The 20,640-nt window shown below is 43.9% G+C and overlaps 1 protein-coding gene and 1 long non-coding RNA gene across 2 annotated transcripts in view; both read right to left on the bottom strand.

The window, feature by feature from the left end:
• The window catches only part of SPATA13 (spermatogenesis associated 13), a 289,869-nt gene that overhangs the window by 142,941 nt on the left and 126,288 nt on the right, over positions 1 to 20,640 (bottom strand). The gene's annotated exons all lie outside the window — the stretch shown is intronic.
• Positions 14,063 to 19,001, bottom strand: LOC109567122 (uncharacterized). The gene is made up of 3 exons (XR_002181968.2): positions 18,309 to 19,001; positions 17,073 to 17,436; positions 14,063 to 14,416 (listed from the first exon to the last, which is right to left on the bottom strand). It is a non-coding gene; the product is annotated as an uncharacterized lncRNA (long non-coding RNA).

Here is a 20,640-nt window from a genome sequence, read left to right as displayed (position 1 = left end):
GATGGCAGGGGACACGGTGACACCAATTCCATGGGCGCCCCACTTCCTCTGCATGAAGCTAAGTGCCACGAGTCCTCATATAGCTAGAACTAAATGATTAGCCCTAGAGGCACAGACAGTTAAAATAAGATGGCTTGTTAGGTTTGCGAGTTTAAAAGTATAATAAGATCCAAGCTTGGAAGAAAATTAGTACTGGCCTAAGATGGGAGTGAAAACCTGATATAAACTTTCTGTAAGGCAATGTAACAAGGTGTGTCAAAAGCCTTAAAAACATGCAATCCTTTCAAGAAAAGATGCGTAACATCACTACTTATCAGAGAAGTGCAAATCAAAACCGGAAGTATCACTTTACACTGGTCAGAATGGCCATCACCAAAAAATCTACAAATAGACATTGAAGGAGGTGTGAAGAAAAGGAAACCCTCTTACACTGTTGGTGAGAATGTAAATCAGTACAGCCACTATGGAGAACAGTATGCAGGTTCTTTAAAAAACTAAAATAGAGAGCTACCATATGATCCAGCAATCGCACTCCTGGGAAAATATCCAGAAAAGACAAAAACTAATTTGAAAAGATACATGCACCCCAATGTTCAATCAGCACTATTTCAACAGCCAAGACATGGGAACAACCTAAATATTCATCGACAGGTGAACGGATAACGAAGATGCGGTACACATATACAATGGAATATTATTCCACCATTCTCCGTAAATCGAATGAAATAATGCCATTTACAGCAACGTATTTGGACCTAGAGATTGTCATACTGAGTGAAATAAGTCAGAAAGACAAAGACCGTATGATGTCACTTATATGTGGAATACAAATGAAAATATTTGTGAAAGAGAAACAGACTCACAGACATAAAAAAAACAATTTATGTTTACCAAAGGAGGAAGGAGTAGAAGGGATAAATTAGGAGTTTGGGATTATCATACACACAGAGCTATATACAAAAGAGATAAACAACAAGGTCCTACTGTACAGCACAGGGAGCTATATTCAGTGTCTAGTAATAACCTAAAATGGAACAGAGTCCAAAAAAGTATACACACACACACACACACACACACGTATGTGCACGCACTCATGAAAAATGAAAGTCGCTCAGTGATGTCCAACTCTTTGTGACCCCATGGACTATACAGTTCATGGAATTCTCCAGGCCAGAATACTGAAGTGGGTAGCCTATCCCTTCTCCAGGGGATCTTCCCGACCCAGGAATCAAACCAATGTCTTCTGCATTGCAGGTGAACTCTTTACCAGCGGAGCTAACAGGGAAGCCCCTATATGTATATGTATGTATATGTATACACACACACACACACACACACACACACACACACATATATATAGCCGTGTGTGCATGCTAAGTTGCTTCAGTTCTGTCCAACTCTTTGTGACCCCATGGATTATAGTCTCCCAGGCTCCTCTCTCCATGGGATTCTCCAGGCAAGAATACTGGAATGGGTTCCCATTTCCTTCTCCAGGGGAGCTTCCCAACCTGCGGGTCAAACCCAGGTCTCCAACATTGTAGTAGATTCTTTACCAGTTGAGCTACCAGGGAATACATCTAGTGATATACATATATAACTGAATCACTTTGCTGTACACCTGAAACTAACACAACATTATTAATCAACTATTACTTTAATAAAAATCATAGTAATAAAAGCAAAAAAAAAAAAAAGTGCAACTCTTTGATTCAGTGATTTCACTTCCAGAATTTATCCCTAGGACATAGTGACATCTCATATGACACTAAGATATTCACTGCAGATGAATTTACTAGAGCTAAATTTATAATCAACCTAAATGCCTGGTAATGAGTACTGATTAAATGAATTGCGGTCTCTCCATACAAGGAAAAACTATGCACACATTTAAAAAACAATAATGATGTAGGAAATACTTTAAAACATATGGCTAAAGAAGGTAGAACACCTCCAAAAGAGAATGTATGTTTCAAGCCCTTAAAAATTCCATTGGTTTTCGCTCTGATTCAATTGGCTGACTCAGGACTCATGGACACACACAAACACACAAATGGACACACACAAACACACAAACAGACACACACTGGAGTGGGTAGTCATCAGTGGAAGAGAGATTTTAAACCTTTCTGGAAGACAGAGCCAGTGCAAGTGTGTTTATGGTTGAAACTGAGTGCAGTGAGCTGTGGCCCTGAACACAGCCCTGGGCTGGGTGGGGGCCGATCCTACTGGCAAAACCCCAGGGAAGCTCTGGGCTTGGGGCCAATGGACTTAAAGAGTAAGAACAAGAGAAGGTGCTGAAAACAGGAACCGACTGGAAGCTATCCTAGGGAACCTCAGAGCTGTCTCCCCAGCCCCACTTTCATGGAAACCAGGGGCATTTACTTCTCCCAAACCATGGGCTTCTTCTAAGGAGAAGTTAAGGACACTGTCCAGGGAGAATCCCCACTCCCAGGGCAAGTGATCCTGCACAGACTCACTCAGGAGTGAGTTCCTGGGTTCAGAGGTCCCGTCCAGGTAGACTCCCCAGAGGGACATGCCTGTGAGGGGCAGGGCTGCACAGCCCAGGCAGCCTGGGGATTGACCAAGGTCTTGGCTCTGACAATAAACAGGCTACATGTTACACTGAACGGTCAAGTCCAATGTTGGAGGAATAAGAAACAGAAGTTTCAGCCTGCGCACAAAATGCAAAGGTGACCCACAGAAGAACTAACTACACATAGTAATTATTAAAATTGGCAGAATAGTGCAAACGAACTTCTTTCATACCAGAGGCTCAGAAGATATACCCTAAGTTGATACATTATCTCACACGCTAGCAAATATATACCATAAGTTGATAACTCATCTCATACCCTGGCAAAGTAATGCTCAAAATTCTCCAAGTGAGGCTTCAACAGTAGGGGAACCATGAACTTCCAGATGTTCAAGCTGGTTTTAGAAAAGGCAGAGGAACCAAAAATCAAATTGCCAACATCCACTGGATCATCGAAAAAGCAAGAGAATTCCAGAAAAACATCTACTTCTGCTTTGTTGATTACTCCAAGCTTTTGACTGTGTATATTTCAACAAACTGTGGGAAATTGTTCAAAAGATGCGAATACCAGACCATCTGACCTGCCTCCTGAGAAATCTGTATGCAGGTCAAAAAGCAACTGTTAGAACTGGACATGGAACAACAGGCTGGTTTCAAATCAGGAAAGGAGTATGTCAAGGCTGTATATTGTCACCCTGCTTATTTAACTTATATGCAGAGTACATCATGAGAAACGCTGGACTGGATGAAGCACAAGCTGGAATCAAGACTGCCAGGAGAAATATCAATAACCTCAGATATGCAGATGATACCACCCTCATGGCAGAAAGCGAAGAAGAACTGAAGAGCCTCTTGATGAAAGTGCAAGATGAGAGTGAAAAAGTTGGCTTAAAACTCAACATTCAGAAAAGATCATGGCGTCTGGTCCCATAACTTCATGGCAACTAGATAGGGAAACAGTGGAATCAGTGACAGAGTTTATTTTGGGGGCTCCAGAATCACTGCAGATGGTGACTGCAGCCATGAAATTAAAAGATGCTTGCTTCTTGGAAGAAAAGTTATGATCAACCTAGACAGCATATTAAAAAGCAGAGATATTACTTTGCCAACAAAGTTCCATCTAGTCAAAGCTATGGTTTTTCCCGTAGTCATGTATGGGTATAAGAGTTGAACTATAAAGAAAACTGAGCGCCAAAGAACTAATGCTTTTGAACTGTGGTGTTGAACTGTGGAGAAGACTTTTGAGAGTCCCTTGGACAGCAAGGAGATCCAACCAGTCCATCCTAAAGGAGATCAGTCCTGAATGTTCACTGGAAGGACTGATGCTGAAGCTTAAACTCCAATACTTTGGCCACCTGATGCGACTCATTTGAAAAGACCCTGATGCTGGGAAAGATTGAAGGCGGGAGGAGAAGGGGACGACAGAGGATGAGATGGTTAGACGGCATCACCGACTCAACGGATATGAGTTTGAGTAAACTCCGGGAGTTGGTGATGGACAGGGAGGCCTGGCGTGCTGCAGTCCATGGGGTCGCAAAGAGTCAGACACGACTGAGTGACTGAACTGAATTGGGATGACTCAGCAGTGCATTTGACCGTGAATGCTCTCCCCTGTGGGTGTAACTTCAGTGATTTGTGTGCACGTAGATTTTCTCCAGCAAAACCCAGGTAACTGGGACTCAGTAGAGAGCCAGGGCCTTAGAGTATTTTTTTGTCGTGAAAGGGAGACTTCAAAAGGGCATTTGAGTACCCAGCCATCTTGTAATCATCTTGTGTTTCACTCTCTCCTTCACTTACTGTATCTACTTTAATTTCTAGTATTTCCTTCCCTGATAGAGTTATAAGAGCTTTTTCATTCCTTCCACTACTCTGGAAGCCTGCATTCCTTACCTCCCCTTTTTCACCGCCTTTATCTTCCCTTCAAGATTATGCCTAATCTGCAGGTTCCCAGAAATATAGCTTTCAGAGAGGAAACGCAGCTAAAAATGCTATCAGTCAATCCCTCAAACGTTCAAAAGGGCCCATGGACGTGCACACATGGTCACCTTTCCAATCTGTGTTCCCACATTCGCTCAAATGCACCTGATCCACTTTATCTGGAATCTTGAATGAATTTAGGAACAAGATTTTTCTTTTGTGTCTCTTTTTTGACAAGCTTACCTATTATTCCCATTTCTTTTAGCAGGTTCTTGGCTTCAGACCTGTCGTGTGGGGTCTGTGTAGAGGGGCCCTGGCCCTCACCTTGAACTTGTCTGTGCTTTGCTCAGGAGCCAGAGCCAGCCCTGTGGGACTGTTGGGACATAGAGATCTAGTGAGACACAACGCTGGGATTGTTCCGTGCACACCGCCAGCTGACTGCCGGCTCTGCAGGGACCGGCAGGGCTGGTCTCCACTAAACAACTGTTCCACCAACTTGTGAGGAAATCTATGATTCCCACCAACTCCAGCGGTGGGATGGTTCACACTTTCATTTTATACGAGCAGAAGTTGAGTGTAGAGAGAAGATAATTCAGGTTCTAACAGTGAGAGAGGAAAGATCTGGTTAATTGATATTAAGCAGATACTATCTGCGGTTTCACAGCAGAAATCTATTTTCTCACAGGTCTGGAGGCTGGATGTCCAAGGTCAAGGGGTCAGCAGGGCTGGTTGCTTCTGTGGCCTCTATCCTTGGGGTGGAGCAGCCAGTGCTTTCTGTGAATTCACATGGTCTTCCTCTCCCCATGTCTATCCTGATTGCCTCTTCTTATAAGGGTACCGATTGGTTTGGGTTAGGGCCCTTCCCAGAGGCCTTGTTTGAACTGAATTTTCGCTTCAAAGGTCCCTTCTCCAAATACAGATTAGTCAGATTCTGAGGTTCTGGGAGATAGGCCTTCAGCATACAAATTTGGGGGGACATAGTTCAGCATAACAGAGACTCTTCATATCTATCCTAAAATTTTTCACATCTATCCTATTCTCTGCTGGTTTATTTTAGCTCACTTCTTATACCACCCTTTTGTTTTTCTACTCCCTCTATATATATATATATATATACACACACACACAAAATTTTTACTTTATGCTTAAGAATAGTTGCTTCACAATGTAACAGTGATGTGTTACAGGTATATAGCAAAAAGATTCAGTAATACACATACAAGTATCTATTCTTTTTCAAATTCTTTCCCCATTTTGGTTATTACAGAGAATTGAGTAGAGTTCCCCATGCTATACAGCAGGTCCTCACCAGTTATCTATTTTATATATAGTAGTGTGTGCATCGGATGCCATGATCTTCGTTTTCTGAATGTTGAACTTTAAGCCAACTTTTTCACTCTCCTCTTTCACTTTCATCAAGAGGCTTTTTAGTTCCTCTTCCCTTTCTGCCATAAGGGTGGTGTCATCTGCATATCTGAGGTTATTGATATTTCTCCCAGAAATCTTGATTCCAGCTTGTGCTTCTTCCAGTCCAGCGTTTCTCGTGATGTACTCTGCATATAAGTTAAATAAACAGGGTGACAATATACAGCCTTGACGAACTCCTTTTCCTATTTGGAACCAGTCTGTTGTTCCATGTCCAGTTCTAACTGTTGCTTCCTGACCTGCATACAGATTTCTCAAGAGGCAGGTCAGGTGGTCTGGTATTCCCATCTCTTTCAGAATTTTCCACAGTTTATTGTGATCCACACAGTCAAAGGCTTTGGCATAGTCAATAAAGCAGAAATAGATGTTTTTTCTGGAACTCTCTTGCTTTTTCCATGATCCAGCGGATGTTGGCAATTTGGTCTCTGGTTCCTCTGCATTTTCTAAAACCAGCTTGAACATCAGGAAGTTCATGGTTCACATATTGCTGAAGCCTGACTTGGAGAATTTTGAGCATTACTTTACTAGCATGTGAGATGAGTGCAATTGTGCGGTAGTTTAAGCATTCTTTGGCATTGCCTTTGGGATTGGAATGAAAACTGACCTTTTCCAGTCCTGTGGCCACTGCTGAGTTTTCCAAATTTGCTGGTATATTGAGTGCAGCACTTTCACAGCATCATCTTTCAGGATTTGGAATAGCTCAACTGGAATTCTATCACCTCCACTATGGGAAATAGATGGGGAAACAGTGGAAACAGTGTCAGATTTTATTTTTCTAGGCTCCAAAATCACTGCAGATGGTGACTGCAGCCATGAAATTAAAAGACACATACTCCTTGGAAGGAAAGTAATGACCAACCTAGATAGCATATTCAAAAGCAGAGACATTACTTTGCCAACAAAGGTCCGTCTAGTCAAGGCTATGGTTTTTCCTGTGGTCATGTATGGATGTGAGAGTTGGACTGTGAAGAAGGCTGAGCACTGAAGAACTGATGCTTTTGAACTGTGGTGTTGGAGAAGACTCTTGAGAGTCCCTTGGACTGCAAGGAGATCCAACCAGTCCATTCTGAAGGAGATCAGCCCTGGGATTTCTTTGGAAGGAATGATGCTAAAGCTGAAACTCCAGTACTTTGGCCATCTCATGCGAAGAGCTGACTCATTGGAAAAGACTCTGATCTGGAAGGGATTGGGGGCAAGAGGAGAAGGGGATGACAGAGGATGAGATGGCTGGATGGCATCACTGACTCAATGGACGTGAGTCTCAGTGAACTCTGGGAGTTGGTGATGGACAGGAAGGCCTGGCGTGCTGCGATTCATGGGGTTGCAAAGAGTCGGACATGACTGAGCGACTGATCTGATCTGATCTGATCTGTGCCTGTCAATCCCAAACTCCCAGTCTATTTCTCCCCTCACAACCCTTCCCCACTGGTAACCACAAGTCTGGTTCTCTATGTCTGTAAGTCTGTTTTTGCTTTGTAAATAAGTTCATTTGTATCATTTTTTTTTTTTTTAGATTCCACATTTAAGTGATATCACATGGTATTTGCCTTTCTCTGTCTGACTTACTTCACTTAGTATGACAATCTCTAAGTCTGTCCATGTTGCTGCAAATGGCATCGTTTCATTCTTTTTAATGGCTGAGTAGTATTTCATTGAGTATATGTACCACATCTCCTTTATCCCTTCCTCTGGATGGACATTTAGGTTGCTTCCATGCCATAAATAGTGTTGCAGTGAACGTTGGAGTGATGCAGCCTTTCAGACCATAGTTTTCTCTGGATACATGCCCTGGAGTAGGATTGCCTGATGATAAGGGAGCTCTATTTTTAGTTTTGTGAGGAACCTCCATACTGTTCTCCATAATGGCTGCACCATTTCACATTCCCACCAACAGTATAAAAGGGGTTCCCTTTTCTCCACATCCTCTGTAGTATTTTTTGTTTGTAGATTTTTCTTTGATGGCCATTTTGCCCAGTGTGAGGTGATACCTCATTGTAGCTTTGATTTGCATATGCAGAGTACATCATGAGAAACACTGGACTGGAAGAAGCACAAGCTTTGCCAAAGAGGTCCGTCTAGTCAAGGCTATGGTTTTTCCTGTGGTCATGTATGGATGTGAGAGTTGGACTGTGAAGAAAGCTGAGTGCCGAAGAATTGATGCTTTTGAACTGTGGTGTTGGAGAAGACTCTTGAGAGTCCCTTGGACTGCAAGGAGATCCAACCAGTCCATTCTGAAGGAGATCAGCCCTGGGATTTCTTTGGAAGGAATGATGCTAAAGCTGAAACTCCAGTACTTTGGCCACCTCATGCGAAGAGCTGACTCATTGGAAAAGACTCTGATGCTGGAAGGGATTGGGGGCAGGAGAAGAAGGGGACGACAGAGAATGAGATGGCTGGATGGCATCACTGACTCGATGGATGTGAGTTTGAGTGAACTCCGGGAGTTGGTGATGGACAGGGAGGCCTGGCGTGCTGCGATTCATGGGGTCGCAAAGAGTCGGACATGACTAAGCGACTGAACTGAACTGAACTGATTCTGAAGGCTGTCTTTTCACCTTGCTTAGAGTTTCCTTTGTTGTGCAGAAGCTTTTAAGTTTAATTAGGTCCCATTTGTTTATTTTTGCTTTTATTTCCAATATTCTGGGAGGTGGGTCATAGAGGATCCTGCTGTGATTTATGTCGGAGAGTGTTTTGCCTATGTTCTCCTCTAGGAGTTTTATAGTTTCTGGTCTTACATTTAGATCTTTAATCCATTTTGAGTTTATTTTTGTGTATGGTGTTAGAAAGTGTTCTAGTTTCATTCTTTTACAAGTGGTTGACCAGTTTTCCCAGCACCACTTGTTAAAGAAATTGTCTTTAATCCATTGTATATTCTTGCCTCCTTTGTCAAAGATAAGGTGTCCATAGGTGCGTGGATTTATCTCTGAGCTTTCTATTTTGTTCCATTGATCTCCCCGTCCTAATCCTCCGCCATCTTAGGACCACCCCTGTTTTTGAGATTTCATCCAAGTACTTCATTTCGAACTCTTTTGTTGACTATGATGGCTACTCCATTTCTTCTAAGGGATTCTTGCCCACAGTAGTAGATATAATGGTCATCTGAGTTAAATTCACCCATTCCAGTCCATTTTAATTCACTGATTCCTAAAATGTCGATGTTCACTCCTGCCATCTCCTGTTTGAACACTTCCAATTTGCCTTGATTCATGGACCTAACATTCCAAGTTCCTATGCAATATTGCTCTTTACAACATCGAACCTTGCTTCAATTACCAGTCACATCCACAACTGGGTGTTGTTTTTGCTTTGTCTCCATCCCGTCATTCTTTCTGGAGTTATTTCTCCACTGATCTTCAGTAGCACATTGGGCACCTACCGACTTGGGGAGTTCATGTTTCAGTGTCGTAACTTTTTGCCTTTACATGCTGTTCATGGGGTTCTCAAGGCAAGAATACTGAAGTGGTTTGCCATTCCCTTCTCCAGTGGACCACATTTTGTCAGAACTCTCCACCATGACCCATCTGTCTTGGGTGACCCTACACAGCATGGCTCATAGTTTCATTGAATTAAGCAAGGCTGTGATCCATGGAAAACTCAGCAATGGCCACAGGACTGGAAAAGGTCAGTTTTCATTCCAATCCCAAAGAAACGCAATGCCAAAGAATGCTCAAACTACCGCACAATTGCACTCATCTCACATGCTAGTAAAGTAATGCTCAAAATTCTCCAAGCCAGGCTTCAGCAATATGTGAACTGTGAAATTCCTGATATTTAAGCTGGTTTTAGAAAATGCAGAGGAACCAGAGACCAAATTGCCAACATCCGCTGGATCATGGAAAAAGCAAGAGAGTTCCAGAAAAAACATTTATTTCTGCTTTATTGACTATGCCAAAGCCTTTGACTGTGTGGATCACAATAAACTGTGGAAAATTCTGAAAGAGATGGGAATACCAGACCACCTGACCTGCCTCTTGAGAAATCTGTATGCAAGTCAGGAAGCAACAGTTAGAACTGGACATGGAACAACAGACTGGTTCCAAATAGGAAAAGGGTTCGTCAAGGCTGTATATTGTCACCCTGTTTATTTAACTTATATGCAGAGTACATCATGAGAAACGCTGGACTGGAAGAAACACAAGCTGGAATCAAGATTGCCGGGAGAAATATCAATAACCTCAGATATGCAGATGACACCACCCTTATGGCAGAAAGGGAAGAGGAACTAAAAAGCCTCTTGATGAAAGTGAAAGAGGAGAGTGAAAAAGTTGGCTTGAAGCTCAACATTCAGAAAACGAAGATCATGGCATCCGGTCCCATCACGTCATGGGAAATAGATGGGCAAACAGTGGGAACAGTGTCAGACTTTATTTTTTGGGGCTCCAAAATCACTGCAGATGGTGACTGCAGCCATGAAATTAAAAGACGCTTATTCTTTGGAAGGAAAGTTATGACCAACCTAGATAGCATATTCAAAAGCAGAGACATTACTTTGCCAACAAAGATTCATCTAGTCAAGGCTATGGTTTTTCCTGTGGTCATGTATGGATGTGAGAGTTGGACTGTGAAGAAGGCTGAGCACCGAAGAATTGATGCTTTTGAACTGTGGTGTTGGAGAAGACTCTTGAGGGTCCCTTGGACTGCAAGGAGATCCAACAAGTCCATTCTGAAGGAGATCAGCCCTGGGATTTCTTTGGAAGGAATGATACTAAAGCTGAAACTCCAGTACTTTGGCCACTTCATTGGAAGAGTTGACTCATTGGAAAAGACTCTGATGTTGGGAGGGATTGGGGGCAAGAGGAGAAGGGGATGACAGAGGATGAGATGGCTGGATGGCATCACTGACTCAATGGATGTGAGTCTCAGTGAACTCTGGGAGTTGGTGATGGACAGGGAGGCTTGACGTGCTGCGATTCATGGGGTTGCAGAGTTGGACACGACTGAGCGACTGAACTGAACTGAATAACCAGTGCTCCCCATCATATATTTATTGAGTTTCCATATTACTGAGCTTCCACAAGCACTGACTTTACTCACACTGTGCTTAGTGCTGGAGATCCCACAATGCCTCCCATCCTGGAGCAGAAGACATGTAAAAACATTGTAACCATCCGGTTAGTACCTTAAAGAAGGGACAGATAATGTTTTGTGGGAATTCAGAGGACCAGCAATTCCTGCCTGGGAGCAAACAAGTGTGAGCAGAGAAGATGACAAGTAAGAAGCTTTTAAAATGACATCTGTGAGTTTGTGAGGAAGAGACACAAAAGCAACATCATAGTAGAAAAAAGACAGGAAGTACCAGGTGCGCAGGCCTGACAGGGTATGCACAGCACAGCATGTCGTTGCCAACAGGCTAATGGCGGGGAGTGGACAGAAACGGAGCTGGAGAAGCGGGTCAGAGCCAGGCCAGGAAATTAGGACTTTAGCAGAGGAAGCGTACTGATATTTACAAACAGTAATTAACTAGCAAATTACTATATTAAAACCAGGTTTCTGAATATGTTCTAAGCGCAAAGCACTGTTGTACATCACTGAGCCTTGATCCAGCTGGACTCCTGGTCCACAGACCACACACCTTTATCTAACGCTTGCCTTCCCCAGGCTCCCAGCACTGTCACCATGAGTGAAAACAGGAGTAGATGAAAATGAAGTCTTTTCTTTCCAAGAAACAATCATCCCTGTGCCTGACGCCTATCCATGAAGACAAGGATGCTCAAATACACATGTTTATATAAAACACTTTTCCTTCATATGTGTATTTAAGGGAAAGTGTTGTAAGGACTGCTGGATACATGCCTGTTTTCAGAATGGTCAAATTAGAACATATTTTAAAAACTGAATGAGTTGAATTCTTCATTTTATAGGCTGATGGAAGCAGGATCCTTTAAATTAAGATCAAGTGAAATCAACTGGCCCTTTTTGTCAGACATCAAACACCCCTTTCTTAAAAAGGCCCCATTTGCTCCTTATACTACTCAAAACAAGACTGTTTGCCCCACAGGGCCCTTTCCTCACTGGAATCGCCTTAGCATTTACACATGTGCTGGACAACTTCACGCTCACTTAATATTGGTCTCCAGTGGTTTCAAATAAGTGATTTCCTTTATAAACCATTAAAAACACAACATTTATATCTTCCATTACCCATAGCACCTGCTGTACAGAAAATATAAGAATGGCAAACACAGTACACAATGCCAAATACTCTATGGATTATGAACTCTTTCAATTCTTATAAAAATCTGTGAGATAGGCACCATTATTATCTTTATCTTAAAGATACATTAACAACTGAAGCACAAAGAGGCCAAGCAACTTGCCCAAGGAGCCATGGCTAAGCGGGCCTTGTGGGATTCAAGCTGAATGTGATTCCAGAGTCTGGACCTTGACAACAGTTAGAAGGTCTCCTAAGAATTCATTCACACTCAGTACACATCTGAGCCCAGGGACTAGGGACAGGACTGACTCCTCTGTCCACTCAGCTGCTGGGGGCGGTGGAGGCGGGCAGGCAGCAAAGTGCTGGGCTCCCAGGACAGTGCCTGGCAACGCGTCCCACCGCGCACCCAGCTCTGTCCTGGGCTCCAGGCCGCCCAGCTGTGCAAGGTCAATAGACCTGTGTGTGTGGCCAGCTTGAGGCCACCAACAATGACCTGCTTTCTTCTCCCGAGGCATCAGCAACGACATCACCAAAAGGCTTTTGTTTTTATAAAAATAGCTCAAAGAGACTGCAAATGGTGAATGGTGGTTATCATTATTTTCAATCTTTTATTTAAAACTATGAAGGATAAACTATAGTTAATAATATTAATAACAGCTACCATTTATTGAGCCCATGATATACAGCAGGTACTGGACCAAGTGCTTGTTGCACTGTCTCATTTAATCTCCCCCAAGAACCCCAAGCAGGAAGAACTAGGCTCCCACTTACAGACAGAGAAGGAGGTGCAGGGGCTACACCTGCAGAGCCCCCCTTTTCCTCCCACCCCCTTCCTTTCCTTCACTCCTTTTCTATCCTCTCCTCTCTCCCCAAAATAACTTCTGATCCTGTCCATTTTTCTCTCTCTCTTTATAAACTGAAGTATACATGATACACAGTAAAATACAACTTATTTTTCAGTGTCAATTTCATTTAGAATAAGATAGCATTACGGTTACGTATTTTCTTTTAGATCTTTATCTCTTAAGATGCATAATAGCGTCTTTACAATGAAATGGTAAGGTGTCCGCTCTGTATAAAAAATTTTCAATGAGGGCATAGATTAAACAAAAACAGGACACATCTGTCCCCAGGCCTCGGTGGGGACATTTCTAGCACCTGGAGGACCCAGCCCTTTGTATCTATACTTATTACCTCTCAGAAAAACCAGTAAAGTCCTGGTGAAAATTCACATTGAAGCGAGAGCTTCTGGGTGACAACATTCTTCTGGAGCATCAGATTTTATCAGCAAAGCTGTCTATGCCTGAGATGCAGTTGAAATCAGAAAAGTTGTATGGGAATTCCTGGCGGTCTAGTGGTTAGCACTCTGTGCTTTTACTGCCAAGGGCCTGCGATCAGAGAACTAAGATCTCACAAGCCATGTGGCGTGGCCCCCAAAATAAAGAAAATAAAATTCTATCTTTAAAAAAAAAAAAGAAATGTTCTTGATCCACCCAGGTTAGACTTCACTTGGACCTCAGCAGCTAATTTCAATTTCAATTCAATTCAGCAAAAGTGATTTGCAGGAATCCTCTTTAGGAGGACAGGCATTTCTAAAACAAGGTGCTTACACGGAACCCCACCTCCCATCCCTCTTGCGTCAGGCTGAGTGTGGGGGTGGCCTGGGGCGGCCCCAGAGCCGATGACCATCACACGGCCACTATTATTGATGCTGTCCTTGTTTATGCTATAAGCATGGTATAAAACTTATTTGGAAATAATCATAAATTCAGTGACATTTGACAACCTAAATAGTGTAGAAAAGCTGGCAATAATCAAGGACTTGGCATGTTCTAAAGCAGAACTGTGTTGCACTTTTTAAAATACTTTAAAACTTTCTGCAAGTGTTAAGTAGAGTAACAGATTGCTTAAAAGTCTATGGATATACTTACTTTTTTTTTTGATAAACTGAACTTTTAGATTCTATCCGATTAGATAATCAACTTCAACTCTATCACATCTAGTTAGACTCTAGAATGAAAAGTCTTTGTTAAAGAGACTGCTCTGTGCTTTGTGAGTAAGGTGGCGAGTGTTCTTGCTGTTGGAGAAAATCAGGAGCAAGTGGAGGACCTGCTGACTCAGAGCTGACCTAAGACAGAGGGTCACTTCCAGTGTGTTCTTTTTAAATACAGCAGGATTATTTAAGGCCACTGAAATTTGAAAGGCTGCAGAAAACAAATGAAGTGACCGCTGAGAAGTGCTGGAGTCAGCCCCACATGCAGCAACTCCTCCTCAGCTAACAACCAGAAGTCCACACTGGGCCTGCAGCCACGTGGGTCAAGGGGTCGCCTTTGCTATCTTCTCCCCACAGGACTGAGGAGATGGCAGTTCTGGAGACAGTGCTGTGTCTGCAAAAAAGGATGAAAATTTCTGTAAAGGGATGTATGCTTGAGAATGGGCTTCTCCACAAGGAACCCTTATCTCAATCCTCCTCCACCCTTCCTCCCTGCCCCTCAGACGCCACGCCTGAATCCCACCTGGAGAACTCATGGGCCCGTTTCTCTGAGCCTGTGGTCCTTCACGTGATGCCAGAAATGTAGCCCCTGCATTTATTCAGGTGCTGGGAGGAGGCATGAGTTAAAAGGGGTAAAGAAAGCCTTTTCTGTGGCCCAGGTCTCCGGACAACGTGAGAACACAGGGGCGATGGCAGCAAGTGCTGATTCTGGGAGAAGGAAACACACTGCTTCCTCTGATCCTGAGCAGGTACCGGGCTTGTGTGCATGATGGCTGCCCAGGGCACTCAGTCCTGGGGCATAGAGCGTGGCTTCAGGGCTCCAGACAGGCACTCAGCTGATCCACCCGAACACTGCCTCTTTCTCAATTGTGTGTGGGCAGAGCCTTGCCAACCCCAGGTCCAAGGAGAGAACATGGTGGGGCAGAAAGACCTCTGCTCTGCCCCTGCCTGGAAGGGCTCTGAAAGCGATGCTGAGCTGACATTTACCTTTGGAAGCATGTTTCCTGCCATTGGGAAATATCTCTTTTTACCAATTTTGTTGGATACGTATATACAATGTACAGTACATGTGTAATGTATGCATATATTTACTTATACAATTATATATGTACACAGATACCAACACAAGGAATGAAGGATCACAAAAGATCAGACAACCATGACAGCACCAAACAAAACCAATAAAGCTCCAATAACTGATTCTGAAGAAATGGAGATCTATAAACTCTCTGATGAAGAATTCAGAATAATCCTTTTATAGAAATTTAGTAAACTACAAGAACACACAGACAACCAAATGAAATTTAGAAAGTAATATAAGAACAAAATGAAAAATAGAAACATCAAAATAAAACAAACAGATTCCTAGAGCTGAAGAATACAATGGCCAAACTGAAGAATTCAATGGAGAGCTGTGCAAGCAGACATGACTGAGCAGAAGAAAGAAGCAGTGATCTGGAAGGCAGGTAACGTGGACTTATGCAGTCAGAGGAGAAGAAAGAATGAAACACAAATAAGGGAGCCTGTAAGACTCATGGGACACCATCCAAAGAAACAATATTGTTACTACAGGAGTCTCAGAAGGAAAAGAGAAAGGGACAGAAAGTATATTTAAATGGCTGATACTAATGGGGGAAGGTGGTCAAAGGGTACAGAATTCCAGTTATAAGATGAGTAAGTTCTGGGGAATCTAATGAATAGATAGTGACTACAGTTATAACACTATTCTGTATACTTGAAAGTTATTAAGAGAATAGTTGTTAAAAATTATCACCACATACAAGATGGCAATCATCTGTTAACTAATCTTATTGAGGTAATTATTTAACAATATATTAAGGGGGCAACAGAGGATGAGATGGTTGGATGGCATCACAGACTCAATGGACTTGAGTTTGAGCAAACTCTGTGGAGATAGCAAAGGATGGGGAAGCCTGGAGTGCTGCAGCCCATGGGGTCACAAGGAGTCAGACACGACTTAGTGACTGATCAACAACAACATATATCAAATCATCATGCTGTACACTTTAAACTTACAAATTTTATACATCAACTAATCTAAATAAAGCTGGGGAAAAACCTGTGTGGTAAATGAACAGAGTGACAAGGCAGCTTAGTTAGGGAGAAAACATTTGAAAGTCATTTATTTGATAAGGGGTTAATATCCAGAATGTATAAAGAACGCCTACAACAAAAAAAAAAAAAAAAAATAGCTTGATTTAAAAATGAGTGAAGGACTTAAATATTTCTCCAAAGAAGATAAAAGCCCAAAAGCATGTAAAAAGATGCTCGAAATCACTAATCATTAGGGAAACACACATCAAAAGTACAGTGAGACCTCACGTCATACCAGTTAGAATGGCCATCATCAAAACGACAAGAAACGACAGTGTTGGTGACGATGCCAAGGAAAGGGAAACCTGTGCGCCCTTCATGAGACTGCAAAATGCTGCAGCCACTGCGAAAGTGGTGGAGATTCGTCAAAAAATTAAAAACGGAACGGCATCGGCACTCTGGGTATGTATACAAAAAAATCAAAACCAGGATCTCACAGAGGTGTTTCCACTCCCATGTACAATGCAGCTCTGTTAACAGTAGCCAAGAAGTGGAAACAACCCAAATGCCCATCGACGGATGAATGGACAAATAAAACGGGGCACAGCCATGCGGTGGAATATTGCTCAGCCTTAAAAAAGAAGGAAATCTTGTCATATGCCACCACATGGATGTACTCTGAGGACGTATTAAGTGAAATAAGCCTATCATAAAAAGACAAACGTGGTATGATTCCACTTCTATGAAGTATTGAAGAAGTCAGACTCAGAGACAGGCAGCGGGGATGTGGTTACCAGGGGCTGGGGAGAGAGGGGATGGGCTGGTTTTCTGTGGGTGTAGACTTTCAGGTTTATAGGATGGGAAGTCCCAGAGCTCTGCTGTGTCACAGTGTGTACACGGCTGACAGCACTGTGCTGCACACTTGAAGAGGCCAAGATAGTAAATTCCCACTTATATTAATATGTGTTTTTTACCACAATAAAAAAATAGAGTACCTTAATACACAGTGGTGTTGGAGAAGACTCTTGAGAGTCCCTTGGACTGCAAGGAGATCCAACCAGTCCATTCTGAAGGAGATCAGTCCTGGGTGTTCTTTGGAAGGACTGATGGTAAAGCTGAAACTCCAATACTTTGGCCACCTCATGCGAAGAGTTGACTCATTGGAAAAGACTCTGATGCTGGGAGGATTGGGGCAGGAGGAGAAGGGGACGACAGAGGATGAGATGGCTGGATGGCATCACTGACTCGATGGACATGAGTTTGAGTGAACTCCGAGAGTTGGTGATGGACAGGGAGGCCTGGTGTGCTGCCATTCATGGGGTTGCCAAGAGTCGGACACGACTGAGCAACTGAACTGAACTGAATACATAGAAGTATTAAACAGGGTTATAGAAACAAAAAAATTAAATTGACAGCAAATAATAAACAAATCATGGGTAGGCACTTCAACATGAAAAGAATTCAAGTGCAGCAGGGGTTCTGCAATTGAGAACAACTACTTGGGCTTCCCAGGCGGTGCTGGAGGTAAGGAACCCACCTGCCAATGCAGGAGATGGGGGTTCGATCCCTGGGTCAGGAAGATCCCCTGGAGGAGGAAATGGCACCTGTTCTAGTATTCTTGCCTGAAGAATCCCACGGACAGAGGACCCTGGCGGGCTACAGTCCATAGCGTTGCAAAGAGTTGGACACGACTGAAGCGCCTTAGCACAAACACACCCAGGCACGCACTTATCAAAGCAGAGGACGCTAATGGCACACCCGTGATGAGTGGTGTGTAACAGAAGCCCATCTCCTCCTCTGCCCTCCGTAACTATCCCTGGGGTTTCCCCATGCTGACGGCTTCCCAGCATTAGCTGGGTGTCTGAAACTCTATTCAGTTCTGACACTGTCCATTTGGAGTGAGCACAGACCTCACTGCTCACAGGCTCCGTCTCACAAGACTACACCCCACTGAGTGCAGGCTGTCATCTGTGCTTTTGTTGATAAACTGGAGGCTCCTAAACTCCCCTCCCACCCCTCAGCTTCAGTCATTGGCTAGAACAGCTCACAGAACTCAGGAACATGGCCTACTCACAGCATTCCCGCTCTATTTATAAATAATCAGAAATAGCTGGATGGACAAGAACACAGGGCAAGACACAGGGCAGGGATGCAGAGCTCTCAGCCCCACCCTCTGTGTTCACCCCTCCCCCAGCAGCCCCGCCAAACTGGAAACTCTGCAAACTCCATACCTTAGAGATTTACATGGTGGCCTCGTTACCGGGCAGGACTGATAAATCAATGGCCGTTAGTGGTTAACTCAACTCCAGTCCCTCTCTTCTCCCTGGAGGTCTGGTGTGGAGTTGATGTTCTAACCCTCAGTCAGATGGTTTCCCCTGGTGACCAGTCCCCATTCTGAGGCTCCCCAGGATACCCCAGTCACAGGTCATCTCGTTAGCTACCAAAAAAAACAAACAAAAACTCTACAGAGGGTTGGGTTTCAGAAGCTGTGAGCCAGGAAAGGGGGCCAGAAGAGACTGAATATATATTCATCGTGATGTCACAGTGTGTCAACTGTGAGAGCATTTTTTGAAAACCCTGTGTGTTTGTGAGTGTGAGTAGAGAAAGGGGTGCAGAAGAAAGGAATAGACGAGAAAAAGGAAGGAAAGAGGGGTGAAGAAGAGAAGAGATTGCGGGGAGAAGCAAGGGCAGTTTCAGCAGGCAAACCAGAGTCAGATGTTCATAGTCAGCAATGGATTTCTTTGTATTCTTGAAGATTTTCTAATAGGCGTGTAATATGACAGCCAGAGAAAAAAAGGCTTTTAAAATGTGAAAGGACATCAGATTAATCCAAGGAACAGAAGGGAGCCGTGGGCGGGGGTGGCTCTGTGGTAAGGGGCACTGGCCCACGGGGGCAGCAGCTGCACAGCGAGTGTGCACGGGAGCCCAGGGCCCCAAGTGAGGGGCAACCTGAGGGGCCACGGCCACGCAGAGCAGCGGAGGCACCAAAAGTCAGGCCTCACCTGCTGCGGGTTCTCCCAGGTGCCCACAGGGACGTGGATTTCCCTTGAAAGGGTCAGGTGAGTCTTCATTTCATGTCACTCGTGCCCTCGAATGGTGGCCATGGGTCTCAGTAATGACGCTGCGATGCCACTGGTCACACCAAATAGATGCTTTCCCCTTCTCAATGCTGTGAAGTCCAGTGGAAATTTATATCAAGAGAAAGCACAAATGTACCCTTTAAATTACCATCCAAACACCAGCTCAAACACTAGCGGCCCTCGGCAGGAGGGTGAATCTTATCAGCAAAGGTGAGAAGTGTGGGTAGCACAGACGGGGAGCTCTGGGGAAAACAGAACTCTGTCCTGTACTAGACAGAGGCTTTTGAAGAGAAAGCAGAACTGGGGGATTTGAAAAATCAAAGTTCATCCCCAGCTTTGCTCCCTGCAGTTCTGCGACTCCCTCATTCTTCGCCAGGGGATGCATTCTCCGGGGCTCAGGTTTTGTAAGTGACTTTATTTATTTATTTTTGGCTGTGCTGGGTCTTGTTGCTGCACATGGGCTTTCTCTAGTTCTGGTGAGTGGGGGCTACCCTTCGTCGCGGTGCTCAGGCTTATTTTGGTGACGTCTCTTGTTGCAGAGCACAGGCTCTAGGGCAGGCAGGTTTCAGGAGCTGTGGCGCACGGGCTTAGTTGCTCCCTCTTCATGTGGGATCTTCTGGGACCAGGGATCGAGCTCACGTCCCCTGCACTGGCAAGCAGATTCTTAACCACTGGACCACCAAGGACATCCCATAAATGACTATTCGAGAGGGTTGAATAGAATCAGTCATCTCTCTGTGTGTCTCCAGCAGAACATCCTACCAGCACCACGGGAGGAATTCTACACACTGCATGCTCTCCTGGAGAGAGTTTACAGAGGGAGGGCTGAGAACCTGCCGTCAGCAGCGCTTTTCCAGACACGTGAGTTGCAGAAAAGCAGAATCGTCTGAAAACGAAGTGCATGAGCTGACAGCAGGAGCAAATGGAAAGTCGCTTTTCTCTCCTTTAGAGAGCAGGTTGGTACCTTAGAGTGAACCGAGTGCAATCTTCTTAAATGTTAATGCAGTGGGGGACACACATGTCACTTAGTAAAAAGGCTTGGCCAGGAAATGGAAAGATCGTAAATCAGGAGAAATTATCTTGTCAGAGGCACAGTGCTCTGATGAGGTACTCCTAGGTTCCTTTAAATCTTTTTTTCTTTTATTATAAAAGAAAACTGCTGCCCCACTGGGAGACTCCAGTGCGAATCTGACGTTTCTCTTCATGACTGAGCCTAGTTTTGTAATATAGTTTATAAAGAGTGAAAATAAGCATCTTTGGGTTCACTCAGCTATTCATCCTTCCTGAATTGCATGAAAGTCAGAAATGCTGTAATTTGCTGTCTATTCACCAGGATCCACTGTTCTGAGCCACTGGAGATGCAAAAACACTACAGCAATTTGCCAATTTTAAAAGAGACCTTGTGGTTAGTGATCTAGGTCCATAATCAGGTAACATGACCACCCCAAAATGAGATGGACCTCAGAAGGAAAAGTTGCTAAAT

The sequence above is a fragment of the Bos indicus genome, chromosome 12 (genome assembly GCF_029378745.1).
Source record: "Bos indicus isolate NIAB-ARS_2022 breed Sahiwal x Tharparkar chromosome 12, NIAB-ARS_B.indTharparkar_mat_pri_1.0, whole genome shotgun sequence".
NCBI lineage: Eukaryota > Metazoa > Chordata > Mammalia > Artiodactyla > Bovidae > Bos > Bos indicus.
Note: the sequence above shows the minus strand (reverse complement) of the source record. Positions and strands in the feature narration are given on the sequence as shown.